Source organism: Spermophilus citellus, assembly GCF_964194105.1.
Source record: "Spermophilus citellus genome assembly, chromosome: 15".
Classification (NCBI taxonomy): domain Eukaryota; kingdom Metazoa; phylum Chordata; class Mammalia; order Rodentia; family Sciuridae; genus Spermophilus; species Spermophilus citellus.
Window position 1 is genome coordinate 48,640,365 of NC_138195.1, and position 17,849 is coordinate 48,658,213.

Sequence of the window (17,849 nt, forward strand, 5' to 3'; positions counted from 1 at the left end):
ACAACTATCTTATATTTGATAAAGGGGCTAAAAGCATGCAATGGAGGAAGGATAGCATCTTCAACAAATGGTGTTGGGAAAACTGGAAATCCATATGCAACAAAATGAAACTGAATCCCTTTCTCTCGCCATGCACAAAAGTTAACTCAAAATGGATCAAGGAGCTTGATATCAAATCATAAACTCTGCGTCTGATAGAAGAAAAAGTTGGCTCCGATCTACAGATTGTGGGGTCGGGCTCCAAATTCCTTAATAGGACACCCATAGCACAAGAGTTAACAACTAGAATCAACAAATGGGACTTACTTAAACTTAAAAGTTTTTTCTCAGCAAAAGAAACAATAGGAGAGGTAAATAGGGAGCCTACATCCTGGGAACAAATTTTTACTCCTCACACTTCAGATAGAGCCCTAATATCCAGAGTATACAGAGAACTCAAAAAATTAGACAATAAGATAACAAATAACCCAATCAACAAATGGGCCAAGGACCTGAACAGACACTTCTCAGAGGAGGACATACAATCAATCAACAAGTACATGAAAAAATGCTCTCCATCTGTAGCAGTCAGAGAAATGCAAATCAAAACCACCCTAAGATACCATCTCACTCCAGTAAGATTGGCAGCTACTATGAAGTCAAACAACAACAAGTGCTGGCGAGGATGTGGAGAAAAGAGTACACTTGTACATTGCTGGTGGGACTGCAAATTGGTGCGGCCAATTTGGAAAGCAGTTTGGAGATTCCTGGGAAAGCTGGGAATGGAACTACCATTTGACCCTGCTATTGCCCTTCTCGGACTATTCCCTGAAGACCTTAAAAGAGCATGCTACAGGGATACTGCCACATCGATGTTCATAGCAGCACAATTCACAATAGCTAGACTGTGAAACCAACCCAGATGCCCTTCAATAGATGAATGGATTAAAAAATGTGGCATCTATACACAATGGAGTACTATGCAGCAATAAAAAATGACAAAATCATAGAATTTGCAGGGAAATGGATGGCACTAGAGCAGATTATGCTTAGTGAAGCTAGCCAATCCCTAAAAAACAAATACCAAATATCTTCTTTGATATAATGAGAGCAACTATGAGCAGAGCAGGGAGGAAGAGTAGGAAGAAAAGAGTAACATTAAACAGAGACATGAGATGGGAGGGAAAGGGAGAGAAAAGGGAAATTGCATGGAAATGAAGGGAGACCCTCATTGCTATACAAAATTACATATAAGAGGTTGTGAGGGGAATGGGAAAATAAACAAGGAGGGAAATGAATTACAGTAGATGGGGTAGAGAGAGAAGTTGGGAGGGGAGGGGAGGGGGGATAGTAGGGGATAGTAAAGGTAGCAGAATACAACAATTACTAATAGGGCATTATGTAAAATTGTGGATGTGTAACCGACGTGATTCTGCAATCTGCATTTGGGGTAAAATTGGGAGTTCATAACCCACTTCAATCTAATGTATGAAATATGAATATGTCAAGAGCTTTGTAATGTTGTGAACAACCAATAAAAAAAATATGGTGTGCCTCATCATCTTCACCCAGAGGAAGCTGTCCAACAGGGGGACCTGAGATATGCCCAGGATGTTGTAGTGTCATCCATTCAGAGTCTAGTACATGCTAGGTGCTGCCTTCCTCTCCATCCAAAGCTGCACAGCCTCCAGATCCCACCTCTACCCAGATTATGCCCTTGAGGCCCTGAGAGATTTGATCAAGATGAGGGAACTTTGGGCTTAATTCTCTCCAGCCCACTGGGAACATTGCTCTGGGTCACTGTGACTACAGCCCAGAGAAAAATTTCTCCCTCTGGGGGCTGCTATTGAATTAAAATTTTATATTCCCATTTCTTAAAGAGTAGGTATATTGAACAGTTTCTATATATGGAAGAAGAAAACAAGAAGTCCTGTTTTTACTTATATGTAGCTCTTGTTTTTGTTGATCCCATGGGAAAAAATGAGTTTCTTCTATAGGGAAGAAGTTCTCCGAAGTGGGAGAACTGACTTGTGAATTCCATCATTGGGGTGCTGAGTAAGAGCCTCTCTGCCCTGTTTTTGGCACAGGAGCATGTTCACACAGCTGGCTCACTGGCTGTCACCCTGGAAAGTGTAATGAGCTGCTCATGACAAGTGGAGAGGCACCTGGTACAATAATAACGAATACACCCACATTCTACACTCTTGCCTGAGCATTTTATACAACATGGTCCCATTTAATCTGCTTAATAATGCTGTGAGGAAGGGACTGATGTTGTTTTCACAGATGAGGAAGGTAATTTCTTTAAGGCTCAGAAAGTGTAAGTAGTTTTCTCAAGGGTACCCAGCTAGGAAGTGATGGAACTGAATCCAGACCCATGTGCTCCAGAGCCTCTTCTCTTATCATGGAGCCATGATGTGCAGACAGCAGGCTTCACTGCTCAAAAGGAGGAGCAGGAGTTGCAGTATAACACAGGAGGCACACAGGTTTGGGGTGTTGATCTCTCCTGGTTGGACACCAGAGATTTATTCTGCTGCCTTAGTCTCCTCATCTGCAAATGGGGATCATACCTACTGCAATGGATTGTTTTAAGCACTAGTACCGTACTCCAGACCCAGTGGGTAGCATGCATGGTTAAAGAGTCCCCTTCTCTTTGTCTTTTCTCTATTTTTTTTTTTGCCTTGAGCCCATCCTGGGGAGGGGGCTTCCCTACCCAGGGAAGTAGAGAAATGGCCAGGACAAGTCTGCTGTCCATGGACACTCCAGAGTCTCTGGTTCTTTGAGCTCCCTCTGGATTTCAGGACTCCAATCCCTCTTTACTGTGATTTTCATTGGGAGAACTTTAAATGATTTTATAAAAACTGCAAATGTACAAGGTAATTGAGTCTTCTGTTTTATTACCCTGAGCTGCCTGGACCTTGCCTGGCCTCCTCCTCACTCACAGAGCCGCCAGAATAAAGTTGGAAGTGTTTGTGCTGGTAATATATAGGACTTAATTAACCTGGCCTTTTATAGCATTTCCAATGGAGGGTTGGAACGAACTTCGAGGCAGCTTGAGAAAAGGGAAGGGGGGCCGGGGTGGGAGTATGTATGTATGTACAACACTTGATGTTGGTTTTCCCCTCCTGTTCTTTCCTCCAGTACTTTAATCAGCACTTAATGACCCAGTCGAAAATTCATCATTCGGACCCAAGCTGGTGGGAAGGCCTGGAGGAGAAGGCTGCCTCTCTCCCTGCCTCTCATATCCCTACTATGCCAGCCACATTCCAGAAACTTCCAGCAGAGCTTAATCCTGCTCATTTTAAGTAGAAGACAATGAATGGACATTAACTAATGGACTCCCTGTGTCGCCAGCTAACAGTGTCCCCTACTCCAGTGTGAACCAACCTGAGATGGGTCCAGTAGAGCATGTCCCCATTACCGGGACCCAAGACTGAGTTAATGTCCTACCCAGCCTTCCCACTCCCTCTCCGATCCCCAACATTTCTACTCCATTCCTGTCAGTACAAAGCTGGGTGTAAACTGGACACCCTTCTAAACCAGCCCTGGAAAAAGTGACTCAATTCAGATCCACCCCGGGCACAGAAGGAAGGGTGTTTAACTGCCAGCGTGCCTTCATGTCTTACAACTATTATTTTCGGGAGACTTCCAAGCGAGGGCAGTTAGGGTAAGTGCATCTCACCAGCTGCCTGCTTAGACCGTGCTCCAGATACCCTGGCTCATAAATCGTGCCCCAACACTGCTGAGCACTTACATCATCCCCAAACCTCATGCAACAATTCGATTTGGAAATAAAAAGGCAGGTGTTAATTGACTCACTCCCTTTGCCCCTTTGTGGTGCCCCTGACCCTCGATAGCTTTTAACCTTGCAGTTAATAAAAGTTTGGGGCCCAGTCCCAGCACAGTTCCTCATTCATTCTTTCATAACGTCAGCACATTCTTCCTGAGTGAGTGTAATGCACAAGTCACTGGCCAGACCCTTCGAGGGGGAGGATTAAGTGGCCAAAGATGAGCGAGAAGCATTCCATGCCTTAGGAAGGCCTACAGAGGATGGCCACAAATAACACAGACTTGGGCAGCACATGCTGTGGGCTCTCAGGGAAGGCCTGGGTGCAGCCAGAATTCTGGAAGAGTCTCCTGTTCTTGAGTTGGTCCACCCAGCACCTATACCTCCTCCAAGAACACCCAGGTTCTCCTTTGGGGAACTCACATTTTTCACTAAATTTGTCATTCCAAATGGGGCTGAATGTTGGGTGCCCAGGAATCAGTCCATGAGTATAGCTAGCCAATCAGAGCAGGTTGGCCCCTGGTCACAGACAGATTAGTTCAGCTACCAGCTTGGGACTGGAGCTTGGCCAGGAGTTGCTATTGCTCAACTCCCGGGAAGCAGACACTCTTTCCATTGGGACTGGTCCCAAGTAAGCAGCAGTGGCCTGCTGGTGCCCATTTAGCCTCACCTAGGGGAGGCTTTCTGAACCCCAAAGCAAAGCTACTGCATCATTCTCTCCTGAGAAAGTGGCTATGGCTTTAGGCCCTGGCAGTCTCCTGTGCCACTGTGAGTAGATCTGGGTTTTCCAGTGTGTATACAATCTCATGTCCAAGTGACCCTTTGTCCACCTTCAACTAGTCTGTGCCCAGGAAAGTCAAGGAAAGGAGAGCTGAGTGATGGGAACAAAAAGATGGTTGAGGAGGCTGGGGAGCTGGATCCAGCCTGCCTAGGGCCAGACAGCTCTTGAACTTTGATTGCATTGAACCAGAAAATGGCCTGGGCTCTCTTCTTTGGTTTACACTTGAGTGAGTCAGATTTCTCTGAATTTATGTTACATTCCAGCCTCTGGGTTCCAAGATTTCTAGGTGCAGGAATCAGTTGGAAACTATTCTTGTCCTCCCCCAACTCAAGGGTGGGCCAAGGAGACAGGGGCTTCTGTCCACTTTCCCATTTGTGATAGAGTCAGAGCACTTCAGGGTCAGGGCCCTGAGCACATAAGTTGAGGGGGCACTGCTGCTTTGTGGGACTCTAAGAGTGAGTCCTCCTTAAATTTTGCAGCTTGGGCTCCTCTTGCTTTTCCTTAGTCCTGGCCTTGTTCAAGACACTAGGGGTCCACTCCCACCTGTTCCTAACCCCAGCCTGAAGAATTCATAGTTGATGACTGTTGTCTCCCCTCCACCCCTGACACATACACACACACACACACACACACACACAGGCAGAAAACGTGGCTCATTCTCTAAACCTTGGAAGATAATGTTCCATAGAGGCCTGTTCTGGGGATTTACAGAGTCAAAGCAGAGCAGAATCCAATGCCACTTATTCTAGCCCAAGTATCCTTTAAGGGTAGTTGACCTACAGCATCCATGTTTGAGAAGAGGCTCAGGCACACAGAAATCAAACCAATGAAAACTCTTCAAATTAGAGTGGGATCAGGATCCATTTGGGACACTATATTTACTGTTATCATTATTTATTTATGTCCCTCCATGATTATAATTATTTTGTAAGAAGAGATCTTCCCTGGTTATGGACTAGTTGAAGGACAGAGAGACAGGCCCATGGACCTGGGGGACCCCTCTTGGGATAATATACACACCTGAAAACCCAGCTGTGCTCATTGTGGTGCAGAGAAGCTGGGGCCAGAAGTCAGAGCACCCCGTCAATAGTAGCAGCTGGCTCTGTCTTCAAGGATGACTCTTCACTCCCCTGACCCCTGTTAACCTCTGTGTGATGCAGGATGGGCTCTGGGGCAGAGATCTGGTTACAGTTCTTGCTCTTACTAACTTAAGCAAGTCTCACTCTGAGATTGTTTCCTCATTGTTATTCCTCAGTGGGAATCATTAAGATACTTTCCTCTTAGATTGTTTTAGGATTGAATGAGATAATGAAGTGCTCAACACAGAGCCTGGTGTAAATTCTCAATGAATTTTTGTTGTTAATATTGTTATATCAAACAAGAGAGCATTTAGAAGATCAAAAATATTACCACACTCATTCTAGATCCATTCCCAACCCTCTGAGAACTGACAGTTGTGGTTTTCAGAGCATTAGAAAAATATTGTGGAGCTGGATGTGGCGCACGCCTGTAATCCCATCTACTTGGGAGTTTGAAGCAGGAGGATTGCAAGCTTGAGGCCAGCCTCAGCAACTTAGTGAGACCCTGTCTCAAATAAAAAAAAATAAAAAGGGGTTGGGAATGTGACTCAGTGATCAAGCACCCTTGGGTTTAATCCCGATACTAAAAACGAACAAACAAACCAAAACCCCCAACCCAAACCAAAACAAACCACCGCCAACAACAACAAGAACCAAAGTTAATTCAATACCAACTATGAAGGGGGAAGAAGCAAGGGCCTGCATTTTCAGTTTTGAGGGTTCCCACTCATCCAACAGCAGCAGCACCTCCATCAGGGTTCTGTTTTCTCAATGGATGCCTTTTCTAAAAATTCTGCAAGGAAACTTGTACCCCTCAGATATACTTGGGTAACCCTTAAACCATTGCATTGTTAATTTCTTTTCTGATGTGCACCCCTTTCTCTAGTTAGATCATTGGCATCTTGGAGATAGGGACAGCTTTGGACTTCCCGAAGCCTTCACATGTCTAGGAACAGAACATCAGTCTCAGGCTCAGGAGCCTGATAGCTGCCACCTGGCGGATACCATGTGCCTGGGGAAGACAAAATAGAAAGCACAAAAGTCATTACTGGGGATGAAGAGTATCTCCGCTTTGCAGCAGGAAACTCTTACTCTTTTTGGACAACTGGAATAATCAGAAAGTTCTTTCCGAAGTAGCGGCAGTCAGAAAGACCTAGGGCACTCCTTTACCAAGAGCCCTTCCCAAGGCTGCAGTGGCCCTGGATAGCCAGCTCAGCCTTCCTCCCAGCCCCAGGGCTGCGACTGAACAATGTCAGCTTCTTAATAAAATCAGCACCAATGCCAAGCCCTAACTCCACTGGAGAAATAGCCCTGCGCCCCTCAATCCCATTAACATTTCACACCTTAATGCGGCCATATTTTTGGAAAGCCAATATGAGCTGAGTAGCTTATTGGTATGCAGCTCTGGCTGGGGGTGGAGGCTCTGGGGAGGGGGGCACTCTGGAAAGGGGATGTAATTAAGCCTGAGAATGTTCAATATATGCCCCAAAAGGGGGGTACTCAGGGGTGCGAGAGCAAGAACGATGGGCTTGTCCAGAAGCTTTGCGCACACAAAAGCTTGAGTGTTGCTGGGAAGTCCCACCGTGGCTCCCACCCTGGCCCACCCATGCCCCCACCTGAGCAGGGCCACCCACTCACCCTTTGGGTATCTAACTTCACATTTCCCAAGCAGGTCCTATGGCAGCTCTTCTCAGATAAAATATATCATCATTTGCTCCATTAGAAAATAAATGTATGGCTATATTATGGGATTTGCATTCCATTACCTTGGTTTGCATGCCATAAAACATTTATTACACCCTTGGGCTAAAGTCTTAATAATGACTGGGTGCAAGGCACTAATGTGGTGCTAGTCTTGCTCGGGAACCAGAGATTAATGCCTTTTGATGTCACCCAGCTAATAGTTGTGCTCACCAATTTGTCCCATCAGAAGACATTAGAATCAGGCTCTGCATGAGGGTGGGGGATCACTGTTGGGCTTTGGAGGGAGCCAAGTCTCCTCTTCTCTGCCCTGCTACCTGGTCTTTCTGAGAGTGAAATTTCAGCATTCTGCTCTTCAATACCCCATTCCATGGTCACACTTGCCCCCAGCTTTGGGCAAGTCCCCACCCAAAGCTGCAATGTGAAAGATTGTGAGAGATGCCATCAGGGGTTTAAATGCCTGCTTTCCTGCTAGACAGCAGTAGAGGTGACTGCAAAGGCAGGGGGCATGTACACACACACACACACACACACACACACACACATACACCCTTTCTCTGTTAAGAACTTTATTTGCCAGGCCTGCCCCATTCAGTTCCCTATGGAAGCCCAGTACAGGAGTCCCCCTTCAGCCCACAGCTAGGCCTACTCATAGCTCCTACCTGGGACACAGGACCAGGGTGCGAGCTGAACAGGCCCTTTGTGGGTCCTCTGTGGCCTTGGCTGCTTTCATTGGGGCAGTCTCTGGGGCTAGGCCCTGAGAATGTTCTGTTTGTGGGTTGTTGTGATTCTCTGTGGGGTCCTGGGCTAGGGACGCCCCTACCTTTTTTATTCAAGGTGTGTGGCCAGGAGATGACTAGTCATTTAACCTTTCTGCTTTGTTTCTCCACATGTGTATGCTAGCATTTAGTGTGTGTGTGTGTGTGTGTATGTGTGTGTGTGTGTGTATATGTGTGTGTGTGTGTGTGTGTGTGTGTGTGTGAGCAGGAGGGGTGCTCTCTGGATTCTGCATCTTGTAAGACAGTCCCATGCAATGAATAATTCTCCTGGGTCTCACGGAACTTTTGAAAATTCCACCCAGGTCTCTGTGTTCTCCACAACTCTAGGGGGCACCATTCCCTTAAGTGATGAAGTGAAGGACGGTGCAGAGCACAATCTGCACAGCTCTGGGAGAGGTCCTGGGCTTGACAGCGATTCCAGCAGAAAGGTGTGACTTTACAGTGGCCTGACTTGGAACCTAGCTTTGTTTGACTCCAAGAATTTTTGCATGGCTGTTAACAGACACTGTATTTTCTAGATTCTGGGGATGTACTTTTGGAGCAACTGAGGGGAATAGCCTGTGTGGTACACAGAGCCTTATCTAGCGCTGCTCACCAGTTCTGAGACTGCTCTCCATGGAGGGAGCGCACCACTGTGGCTCCCATCTCCAGCACACTGTCCTGTGGCACTGAGAGCTGCCTCGTTGGGTGGTTTTAAGTGTAGCTGCTAGCTTTTCACTTTTTCATGATTCCTAAGCATTTACATATTGAAATATGTATTATGCTATTATAACTTACTTTCCTTAATTTCTCCCTTATATTACAGTTGGGTCAATATATTGATCCTTTAAAAAAAATTATGTGGATAGGTTAGTTATATTATCTCTGCTTTCCATTCTAGGATAGTAAGTGGGAGTGACAGAAACTGATAATAAAAGGAGGCCATGGTTCTGATGGGCAGGAAGCCACTCTGCGGCACTTGCTCTAGGAAGGCCACTCTGACAGCGGTCAGCCCACACCCCACCCAAAGCCTGCTTTTCTTCTTCCTTGAAATGAAGTGCTTTGTTATTCCAATTTTCCACAATTTTTTTTCCCTTGAACATCTCAGGAACCATCATGTCAATTGTGCCTCCAGTAATTCATAAGCTCCCCAAGGACAGCCTTGAAGTGGTGGCTTTTCATGGTCCAGAAATGAACAAGTCCAGGGGTGACAGGGCCTCTGTGGGCAAGCACCAGGGGAGGGCCTCCACAGCAGAGTAACAGAGTTCAGGAAACCCCAGCCCTCAGCTCAGGGCGGCTGGGGCAAAATGGAGAGCCCCGAGACCCAAGAAGAGGAACTTCACCATAGTCTTGGCAAAGTAAGGACTGAGTGGGGGAAGGAAATAGTTAAAAAAAAAAAGTCACTGAAGAAACAAACTGTCCAAGGTCTGGGTCTATTTAAGATCAGCTTATGAGAACTCCACAGACAAGATATGTTGAGGAATAAAAAAAATATATATTTTTAATGTGATGAGATGGTGACTTCAAAATCCCTGGTAAGCTGGGGATGCAGCTCCGTGGGCGTGCACTTGCTAGCCTGGGCAAGGCCTGGATTTGATGCCCAGTGCCACAAAAACAAAAGAAAATCTAACAAATCCCCAGACGCTTCTGGGGCAAAGACACATCCTTCATCAATGGGAAAATTGGCCAAGTACAGAGGACAGGGTTTTGGTAAGTTAATGGATGGTGGCACCAGAAAGGGCTTTGAAGGGGGACTTTCCTCTTGGGAGCTGCACTTGCCATGTCCGGGGGACAACACACATTCCCAAGACAGAGTCCCTCCATTCTAACCTGGGGCAGCAATGGGCCTAGGACCCAGAGGGAAGGAGGCAGTGCCCGGTCTCCAGTTATTTCTAGGAAGTCCCCAAATGGACGCAATGATCTATTTAGTTTTCTAAAGAGAGAAGAAAAGAAGTGGTTAGTTAGATACCTGCAGCATTTTGGGGAAGTTGACTTCTTAGTGTGTGTGCATGTTTCACTTTTGGAGAAGAATGAACCAAAATCCAATGGAAATGTAGAGGGTGTCAGAATTCCATCCCTGGGGTCCCCCTGGGCTCAGCCTGCCTGAGTTCTTATCCTAGCCCCACCGCTGAGTAGCTGAGCGACCTTAGTTACATAACCTCTCTGTGCTTTGGTTTCTTTCCCTCTGAAATGAGGATAATAGCATTATTTTACTGGGTTCTGGAAGTGAAATAAGATAATGTGGTATAGGAAAATGTTAGAACAGTGTGGTGGCATATGGTGAGTGCTCAATGGATGGTATTTAAAATTTTTTTTTCATTTGTTTTTTTTTAGTTATACATGACAGTAGAATGTATTTTGACATATCATACATACATGTAGTATAACTTCCCATTCTTGTGCTTGGATATGATGTGGAGTTACACTGGTCATGTATTCATATATAAATATAGGAAAGTTATGTCTGATTCATTTTATTATCTTTTCTATTCCTATCCCCCTTTCTTACCCCCCAACTCCCCCCTGTCCAATCCAGTGAACCTCCACTCCTTCTCCCAGACCCCGCCAGCCTATTATTAATCATCACCCGCATATTAGTGAAATCATTCAGCCTTTGGTTTGGGGGGATTGGCTTATTTCACTTAGTATGATAGTCTCCAGTTCTATCCATTTATTTGCAAATGCCATAATTTTATTCTTCTTTATGGCTGAGTAATATTCCATTGTATATATGTACCACATTCTCTTTATTCATTCATCTGTTGAAAGGCACTTAGGTTGGTTCTATAGCTTAGCTTCAATAACCATTCTTTGAGCAGTGGCACATGTCTATAATCCCAGTGAATTGGGAGGCTGAGGCAAGCGGATCATAAGTATGAGGCCAGCCTCAGCAATTTAGATACTCTTTCAAAATAAAAAGGACTGAAGATGTAACTCAGTGATAAAGCACCCTACACTTCAGTCTCCAGTACCATATAAAACAAAACAGAACATCCTAAAACAAAAATCTTTCTTGTAGTTGTCATTACTCCCCACCAAAAAAGGGCTAGGTTTTATTAGTTCCTGGTCCCTTCCTACTGATTAACCAATGAGTGGTGGCTTTGGGAACAAAAAGAAGGAGCCAAGGGAGATATATTTGCCTTCTGCCTTCCCCAAGAAGCCAGGGTAGAGGCCAAGTGCCCTGGTTCTGGTTCAGAACAGCAGGTGCATTTGAAGTGGAGATTAGCCACATGGCCCTAAAGATTCAGTTAGTAGGAGATAAAGAGTGATTGTGCTACTATGGAAGTAATCTATATAGTCAATCTTTGCCCCAGAACATTTTGATTAGAGAACACTGTTCAGAAGGAGACTCTCTCTTGGCCAGGGGAGAAAACAGGATTTATATCTTTTGTATGTACCACTGCTTAATGCAAAGCAATTTTAATGCAGTTCCGCACTGCATCCTGTTGAAAGAATTCTAAATCCACATCTGGATGCAGGAGAACGAGTGTCAAGATTAATCCACTAGGGGGATGGGGATGTGGCTCAAGCAGTAGCGTGCTCACCTGGCATGCGTGCGGCCCGGGTTCGATCCTCAGCACCACATACAAACAAAGATGTTGTGTCCACTGAAAATGAGAAAATAAATATTAAGAAATTCTCTCTAACTCTTTTTTTTAAAGAAAAAGATTAATCCACTAGTGATGTCTGCTAGGAACACGGGATATGGAAGTGTCCACACTGGGGAGAAACGTCCCAGTCAGCTCATAATCTCCTGGACCAGCACAGCTTGGGTTCCTGGCTGTGGCACCCTGGGCTGAGCAATAGTGTGGCAGGGTGGGATTTCCTGCTACTGTGGACCAGCAGACCTGATTTCTCAGTCCTTCTTAGTGGCTCTGGGCATGTCCCTCTATTTAAACTCTCTATGTGCAAGAACCTTAGAGGGACATGGAGAGGTATTGGGGAAATTTTAGGAATTTTGAGCTGGAAAGTGTCATACAGGCTATGACAGACATGGTCACTGCCTCTTTGTGGGATATCTCTGAGAGGTATGTTCTATCTTGGCTCCCAGGTTCCCCAGTAAGAGTGAGTTCCAGGTACCCACAGTGTTGACTTACCCCCAAACACTCCTTGTTGTGTGTGGTGGCATGCTCCTGTAATCCCACCTACCTGGGGAGGCTGAGGCAGCAGAATCTCAAGTTCAAGGCCAGCCTCAGTTACTCATGAGACTCTGTATCAAAAAAAGAAAAATACAGAGAACTGGGATGTAGCTCAGTGGGCTCAATCTCTAGTACTCAAAACAAAACAAAACACAACACCATTCACTCACAACTTTCCCATGTTCATATATAAATACATGACCAATGTAGCTCCACATAATGTACAACCACAAAAATAGGAAGTTATACTTCATGTATATAGGATATATCAAAATATGTTCTACTGTCATGCAAAATTAAAAAGAACAAGTAAAAAAAATAACAACAACAACAACATCAAACACTATTTACTGTTTTCCCTCTCTCTCCCGATCACTTCCTCTCTCCTGGGGTCACCTTGAGAGGCCTACCTGCCCAGATCCTTATTTCGGGGTCTGCTTCTGCGTACCTAAGGCAGAGGTTAGGTGGCCACACCACTTTGGGTTACCGAACTGAGATAATTGCCAATCTGCTGCCACCCAAAGAGCAAATGGACAGGATGTAATAAGCATCCACTTAGCAAAGCCCACACACAGCCCAGAAAGAATCAGAACATTTGCAACACTAGGAAGAAGTTCTCTCCCCCCAGCTCAGGAAATGATCCTCTCTCTAACCCCCACCCGGAAAATCTTGTAGGTAAGGGCCTCATGATGCGACCTCCCTCTGGCTTCTCTCTCACCAGCCGTCTGTTCCTAATAACCCCACCCACGCACCAGAGCCTCTCTGACTTGATATTGCAGGACGCTGTCACTTGAAATTAATTGCAACTAATTAAAAATGATCCGGTTAGGACAATTGCACAATGGCGCTCCGGAGACCGCTTCATTCCCAGAGGTTTGGTGGCGTTTGCGGCTGCTGCAGCCCCGGTCTGCTGGACGGGGCCATACATCATCGTGTCATTTTACATTGTTATTTCTCTGAAAGCAGCAATTTAAAAGAGTCTCAGATGAACCTTGAGCAACTTCGTGCTAAAAAGAAAAATGTTACTGTCCAAGATCTGAAAAATATAACATATAGGCTCAAAGAAGCCTCTTGACATGAAAAGCAGCCTTAACTTTGTGCCACGATTTGCATATAATATATAATGTTGTAGTAAAAGGGCCCACAAAGCGGGCAGCGGCTGCGGAGCATCGATCCTCAGCCCCTTTGTTCAAACTGGGTCACCTAGTGTTCCTGGTTATTATTTTATTACAGCCATTTCTCATGTGAGGTGATGGGACAGCATCTAACCCTCTGGGTTCTAGAGACTGCCCACCCTTTCCCCTTAGTGGAGACCCAGGGTCCTTCCTGATTCTGATTTGGAAGACATTGCCAGTGCCTCTTGGTCCTGCCAGTTTCCAAACTGATCCCAGTAGCAGCAGCTGTCCTGGGAAGAGACACCCCTTGGGCTCAGAGGGGCCCAGTAAACCTGGAGTTGGGGCAGTCAGCTTTGCTAATAAGCAGCTGGCAGCTCCCACACTCTCTGGAAGGGAGGCCAGGCAGCTGGAATGAATTTTGGCATGTTCTTGAGTTGAAAATCATTCCTCAGGTCACCCATGGAAAAATCATTCCTATCAGCTCTATCCCATGGAGCTTCGGAGGTGTCCGTGGACCTCAGAACCTCACCACGTCAACAAGGCAGTGGGGAGGCAGGCGTTTGAGCAGAGGGGATATGTCAGGAAATTATCTTCCTTAATTATTTTTTAATGCTCTGACCCATTCCTCCATTTTTAAAAAATGAGTTGATTTTCAAGGGTAGCAACAAGAATAACAGGTCTCTGCAAAAATAGATATTTTTTTTCAAAAATAAAAGAAAAATCAAATCTTTAAAATTCAAGGTCCAGGAGAAATAGAAAAGCCTAGATGGATAAGATGAAAGGTGGAAGGGGAAACCCAGAAAGCAGATATATACAGACCAATCTTATGTAATTACTAAAATTTGGCTCAGGGCTTCCTAGTGGTCAAAGCAAAAAAAAAAAAAAAAAAAAGGAAAATAAGAAACATCCTGAATTACCAATGTCACATGATCCTTAAAGTGAAAGCAGACAAACTTTAGAAGAAATAAGGCTTTTTTTTTCTTCTTGTGGTGTGGCCTTCATGTGGGTCATGCAACAGCCTGTGTCCTCCATGGCAACCATATAGTGATCTAACCTTGAGGGAGGGGTAAAGCTGATTGCACTGGGTACGTGGCACAGGCCTGTAATCCCAGTGGCTTGGAGGCTGAGGCAGGAGGATTGCAACTTCCAAGCTGACCCAGCAAGTTGGTAAGATCCTGTTTCAGAACAAAAGATGAAAAGGGCTAGGAGGATAGCTCAGTGGTGAAGCACCCCTGAGTTCAATCCCCAAGTAAATAAATAATAAAATAAATAAAAATTTTGCTGTCTCACAGTGAGATATTCGAACTATTTACTAATTTTTAACAGGTCTAGCAATTGCCTTGGCTTTGTCTCTTCCCAACCCTTCAAGTAGGGCAGTTCTGTGCTGAATGTTTCAGGGAGGAGACGGGGCTGAGGGAAGAGGGTAACACGGCAGGTCCTGCAGCAGGTCAGGGGCTGAGGCTAGAATCCAGCCATCTCTGGCCTCTAGGACACAAACTACTTTTGGATTTGACTTCTGGGGTTCTGGACTTTGGCTTATTTTAGGCCTGCTTTGCTCACTCACATGTAGAGACCAAAATCTTGGAAGAGGAAAGGCCACATAGATGTGGAAGTCCACGCCTGACCTCACTTCTTCTGGCCTTAGCTTCCTGCCATGACCCAACTGAGCTTTTTTTTTTTTTTAAAGTTTTTAAAACTTTGTTCTAATTAGTTATACGTGACAGTAGAATGCATTTTGATACATACATAAATGAAGTATGACTTCTCATTCTTCTGGTTGTGCATGATGTAGAATCATACTGGTCCTGCAATCATATATGTACATAGGGTAATAATGTCCAATTCATTCTACTGTCTTTCCTATCCCCCTCCCCCCTCCCCACAGCACCCCTTCACATTCAAAACACTAGAAAAACTAGGGATTGTAGGAACATACCTCAACATTGTAAAAGCTATCTATGCCAAACCCACGGCCAACAGCATTCTAAGTGGAGAAAAATTGAAAGCATTCCCTCTAAAAACTGGAACAAGACAAGAATGCCTTCTATCACTACTCCTATTCAGCATAGTCCTGGAAACTCTATCCAAAGCAATTAGACAGATGAAAGAAATTAAAGGGATATGAATAGGAAAAGAAGAACTCAAACTATCACTATTTGCCCTCAACATGATTCTATATTTAGAAGATCCAAAAAATTCCACCAGAAAACTTCTAGAACTAATAAAGGAATTCAGGAAAGTAGCAGGACATAACACCAACATACATAAATCGAATGCATTCCTATACATCAGTGATGAATCCACTGAAAGAGAAATTAGGAAAACTATCCCATTCACATTAGCCTAAAAAAAAGCCCACAAAAAAGAAAAAAAAACTTGGGAATCAATCTAACAAAAGAGAAAAAGATCTTTACAATGAAAACTACATGGGCTGGGGATGTGGCTCAAGCGGTAGCGTGCTCGCCTGGCATGCGTGCGGCCCGGGTTCGATCCTCAGCACCACATACAAACAAAGATGTTGTGTCCGCTGAGAACTAAAAAATAAAAATATTAAAAATTTTAAAAGAAAACTACAGAACACTAAAGAAGAAATTGAAGAAGACCTTAGAAGATGGAAAGATCTCCTATGATCTTGGATAGACAGAATTAATATTGTCAAAATGGCCATACTACCAAATGCATTATACAGATTTAATATAATTTTTATTAAAATCACAATGAAGTTCTTCATAGAACTAGAAAAAGCAATTATGAAATTCATGTGGAAAAATAAGACACACAGAATACACAAAGCAATCCTTAGCAGGAAGAGTGAAGCAGGTGGCATCACTATACCAGACCTTAAACTATACTACAGAGCCACAGTAACAAAAAATGGCATGGTATTGGCAGCAAAACAGACATGTAGACCAATGGTACAGAATAGAAGACACAAAGACAAAATAAATACAGTTATCTCACATTAGACAAAGACACTAAAACATTCATTGGAGAAAAGACAGCCACTTCAACAAATGGCGCTGGGAAAACTGGAAATCCATATGTTACAAAATGAAATTAAACCCCTATCTTTCACCATGCACAAAACTCAACTCAAAGTGGATCAAACTTAGGCATTAGAACAGAGACCTGTGCCTAACAGAAGAAAAAGTAAGTAGGCCCAAATCTTCATCATGTCAGCCTAGGATCTGTTTCCTTAACAAGACTCCTAAAGTACAAGAAGTAAAATCAAGACTTAATAAATGGGATGGATTCAAACAGCAAAGGAACAATCAATAATGTGATAAGAGAGCCTACAGAATGGGAGAAAATCTTTATCACATACACCTCAGATAGAGTATTAATCTCCAGGATATATAAAGAACTCAAAAAATTCAACACCAAAAAACCCCAAATGACCCAGTCAATAAATGGGCTAAGGAACTGAACAGACATTTCACAGAAGAAATAGAACTGATCAACAAATATATAAAAAAAATGTTCAACATCTGCAGCAATTAGAGAAATGTGAGTCAAAACTACTCTAGCCAGGTGCAGTGGCACACCCCTGTAATCCCAGTGGCTCAGGAGGCTGAGGCAGGAGGATCGTGAATTCAAAGCCAGCCTCAGCAAAAGTGAGGTGATAAGCAATTCAGTGAGACCCTGTCTCTAAATAAAATACAAAAAAGGGCTGGGGTTGTAGCTCAGTTGTCGAGTGTACCCGAGTTCAATCCCTGGTATCAAAAACAACAACAACAAAAATACCCCCCAAAACAAAAGAGCCCTAAGATTTCATCTCACTTCAGTCAGAATGTCAATTATCAAGAGTACAGTAACAATAACTGTTGGTGAGGATGTGGGAAAAAAATGTACACTCAGACATTGCTGGTGGGGCTGCAAATTGTTACAACTATTATGGAAAGCAGTATGGAGATGCCTCAAAAAACTTGCAATGGCACCACCATTTGACCCCGCTATCCCACTCCTTGGCATAAACCCAAAGGACTTAAATCAGCATACTACATTGATGCAGCGACATCAATGTTCATAGCAGCTCAATTCACAATAGCCAAGCTATGGAACGAAGCTAGGTGCCCTTCAACAGATGAATGGATAAAGAAAATGTTTCATATATACACAATGGAAAATTACTCAGCCTTAGAGAAGAATAAAATTATGGCATTTGCCTGTAAATGGATGGAGCTGGAGAAAATATTATGCTAAACAAAATAAGCCAGTGCCTCAAAAACTGAAGGCTGAATGTTTTCTCTGAAATGTGGAGGCCGATCCAACTGAGCTTTTTACCCCTGCCTCTCCACTTTCCCCTACCCTCCCTGGCTTAGTTGTTATTATCCTCAAAAACCTGGTTTTCCAAGTGTGGTTCTGAGACCAGCAGCATCAGCATCACTCAGGAACTTGCTAGAAACTCTCAGTCCTCACCCCATACCTACTGAATAAGAAACTCTGGGACGTGGGAGTTGGGCCTAGCAATATGTGTGTGGGGTTTGTTTTTGTTTTTGATATTGGAGAT

General features: G+C 44.2%; 2 long non-coding RNA genes across 2 annotated transcripts in view; one reads left to right on the top strand and one right to left on the bottom strand.

Moving 5' to 3' along the window:
* Positions 1-6,007, bottom strand: part of LOC308634687 — a 32,228-nt gene extending 26,221 nt beyond the window's left edge. The window contains exon 1 of the long non-coding RNA XR_014019063.1: positions 5,568-6,007. This is a non-coding gene — a long non-coding RNA (uncharacterized lncRNA). The remainder of the gene's footprint in view (positions 1-5,567) is intronic.
* LOC308634686 overlaps positions 1-17,849 on the top strand; it is a 168,851-nt gene that overhangs the window by 112,777 nt on the left and 38,225 nt on the right. The window lies entirely within an intron of this gene.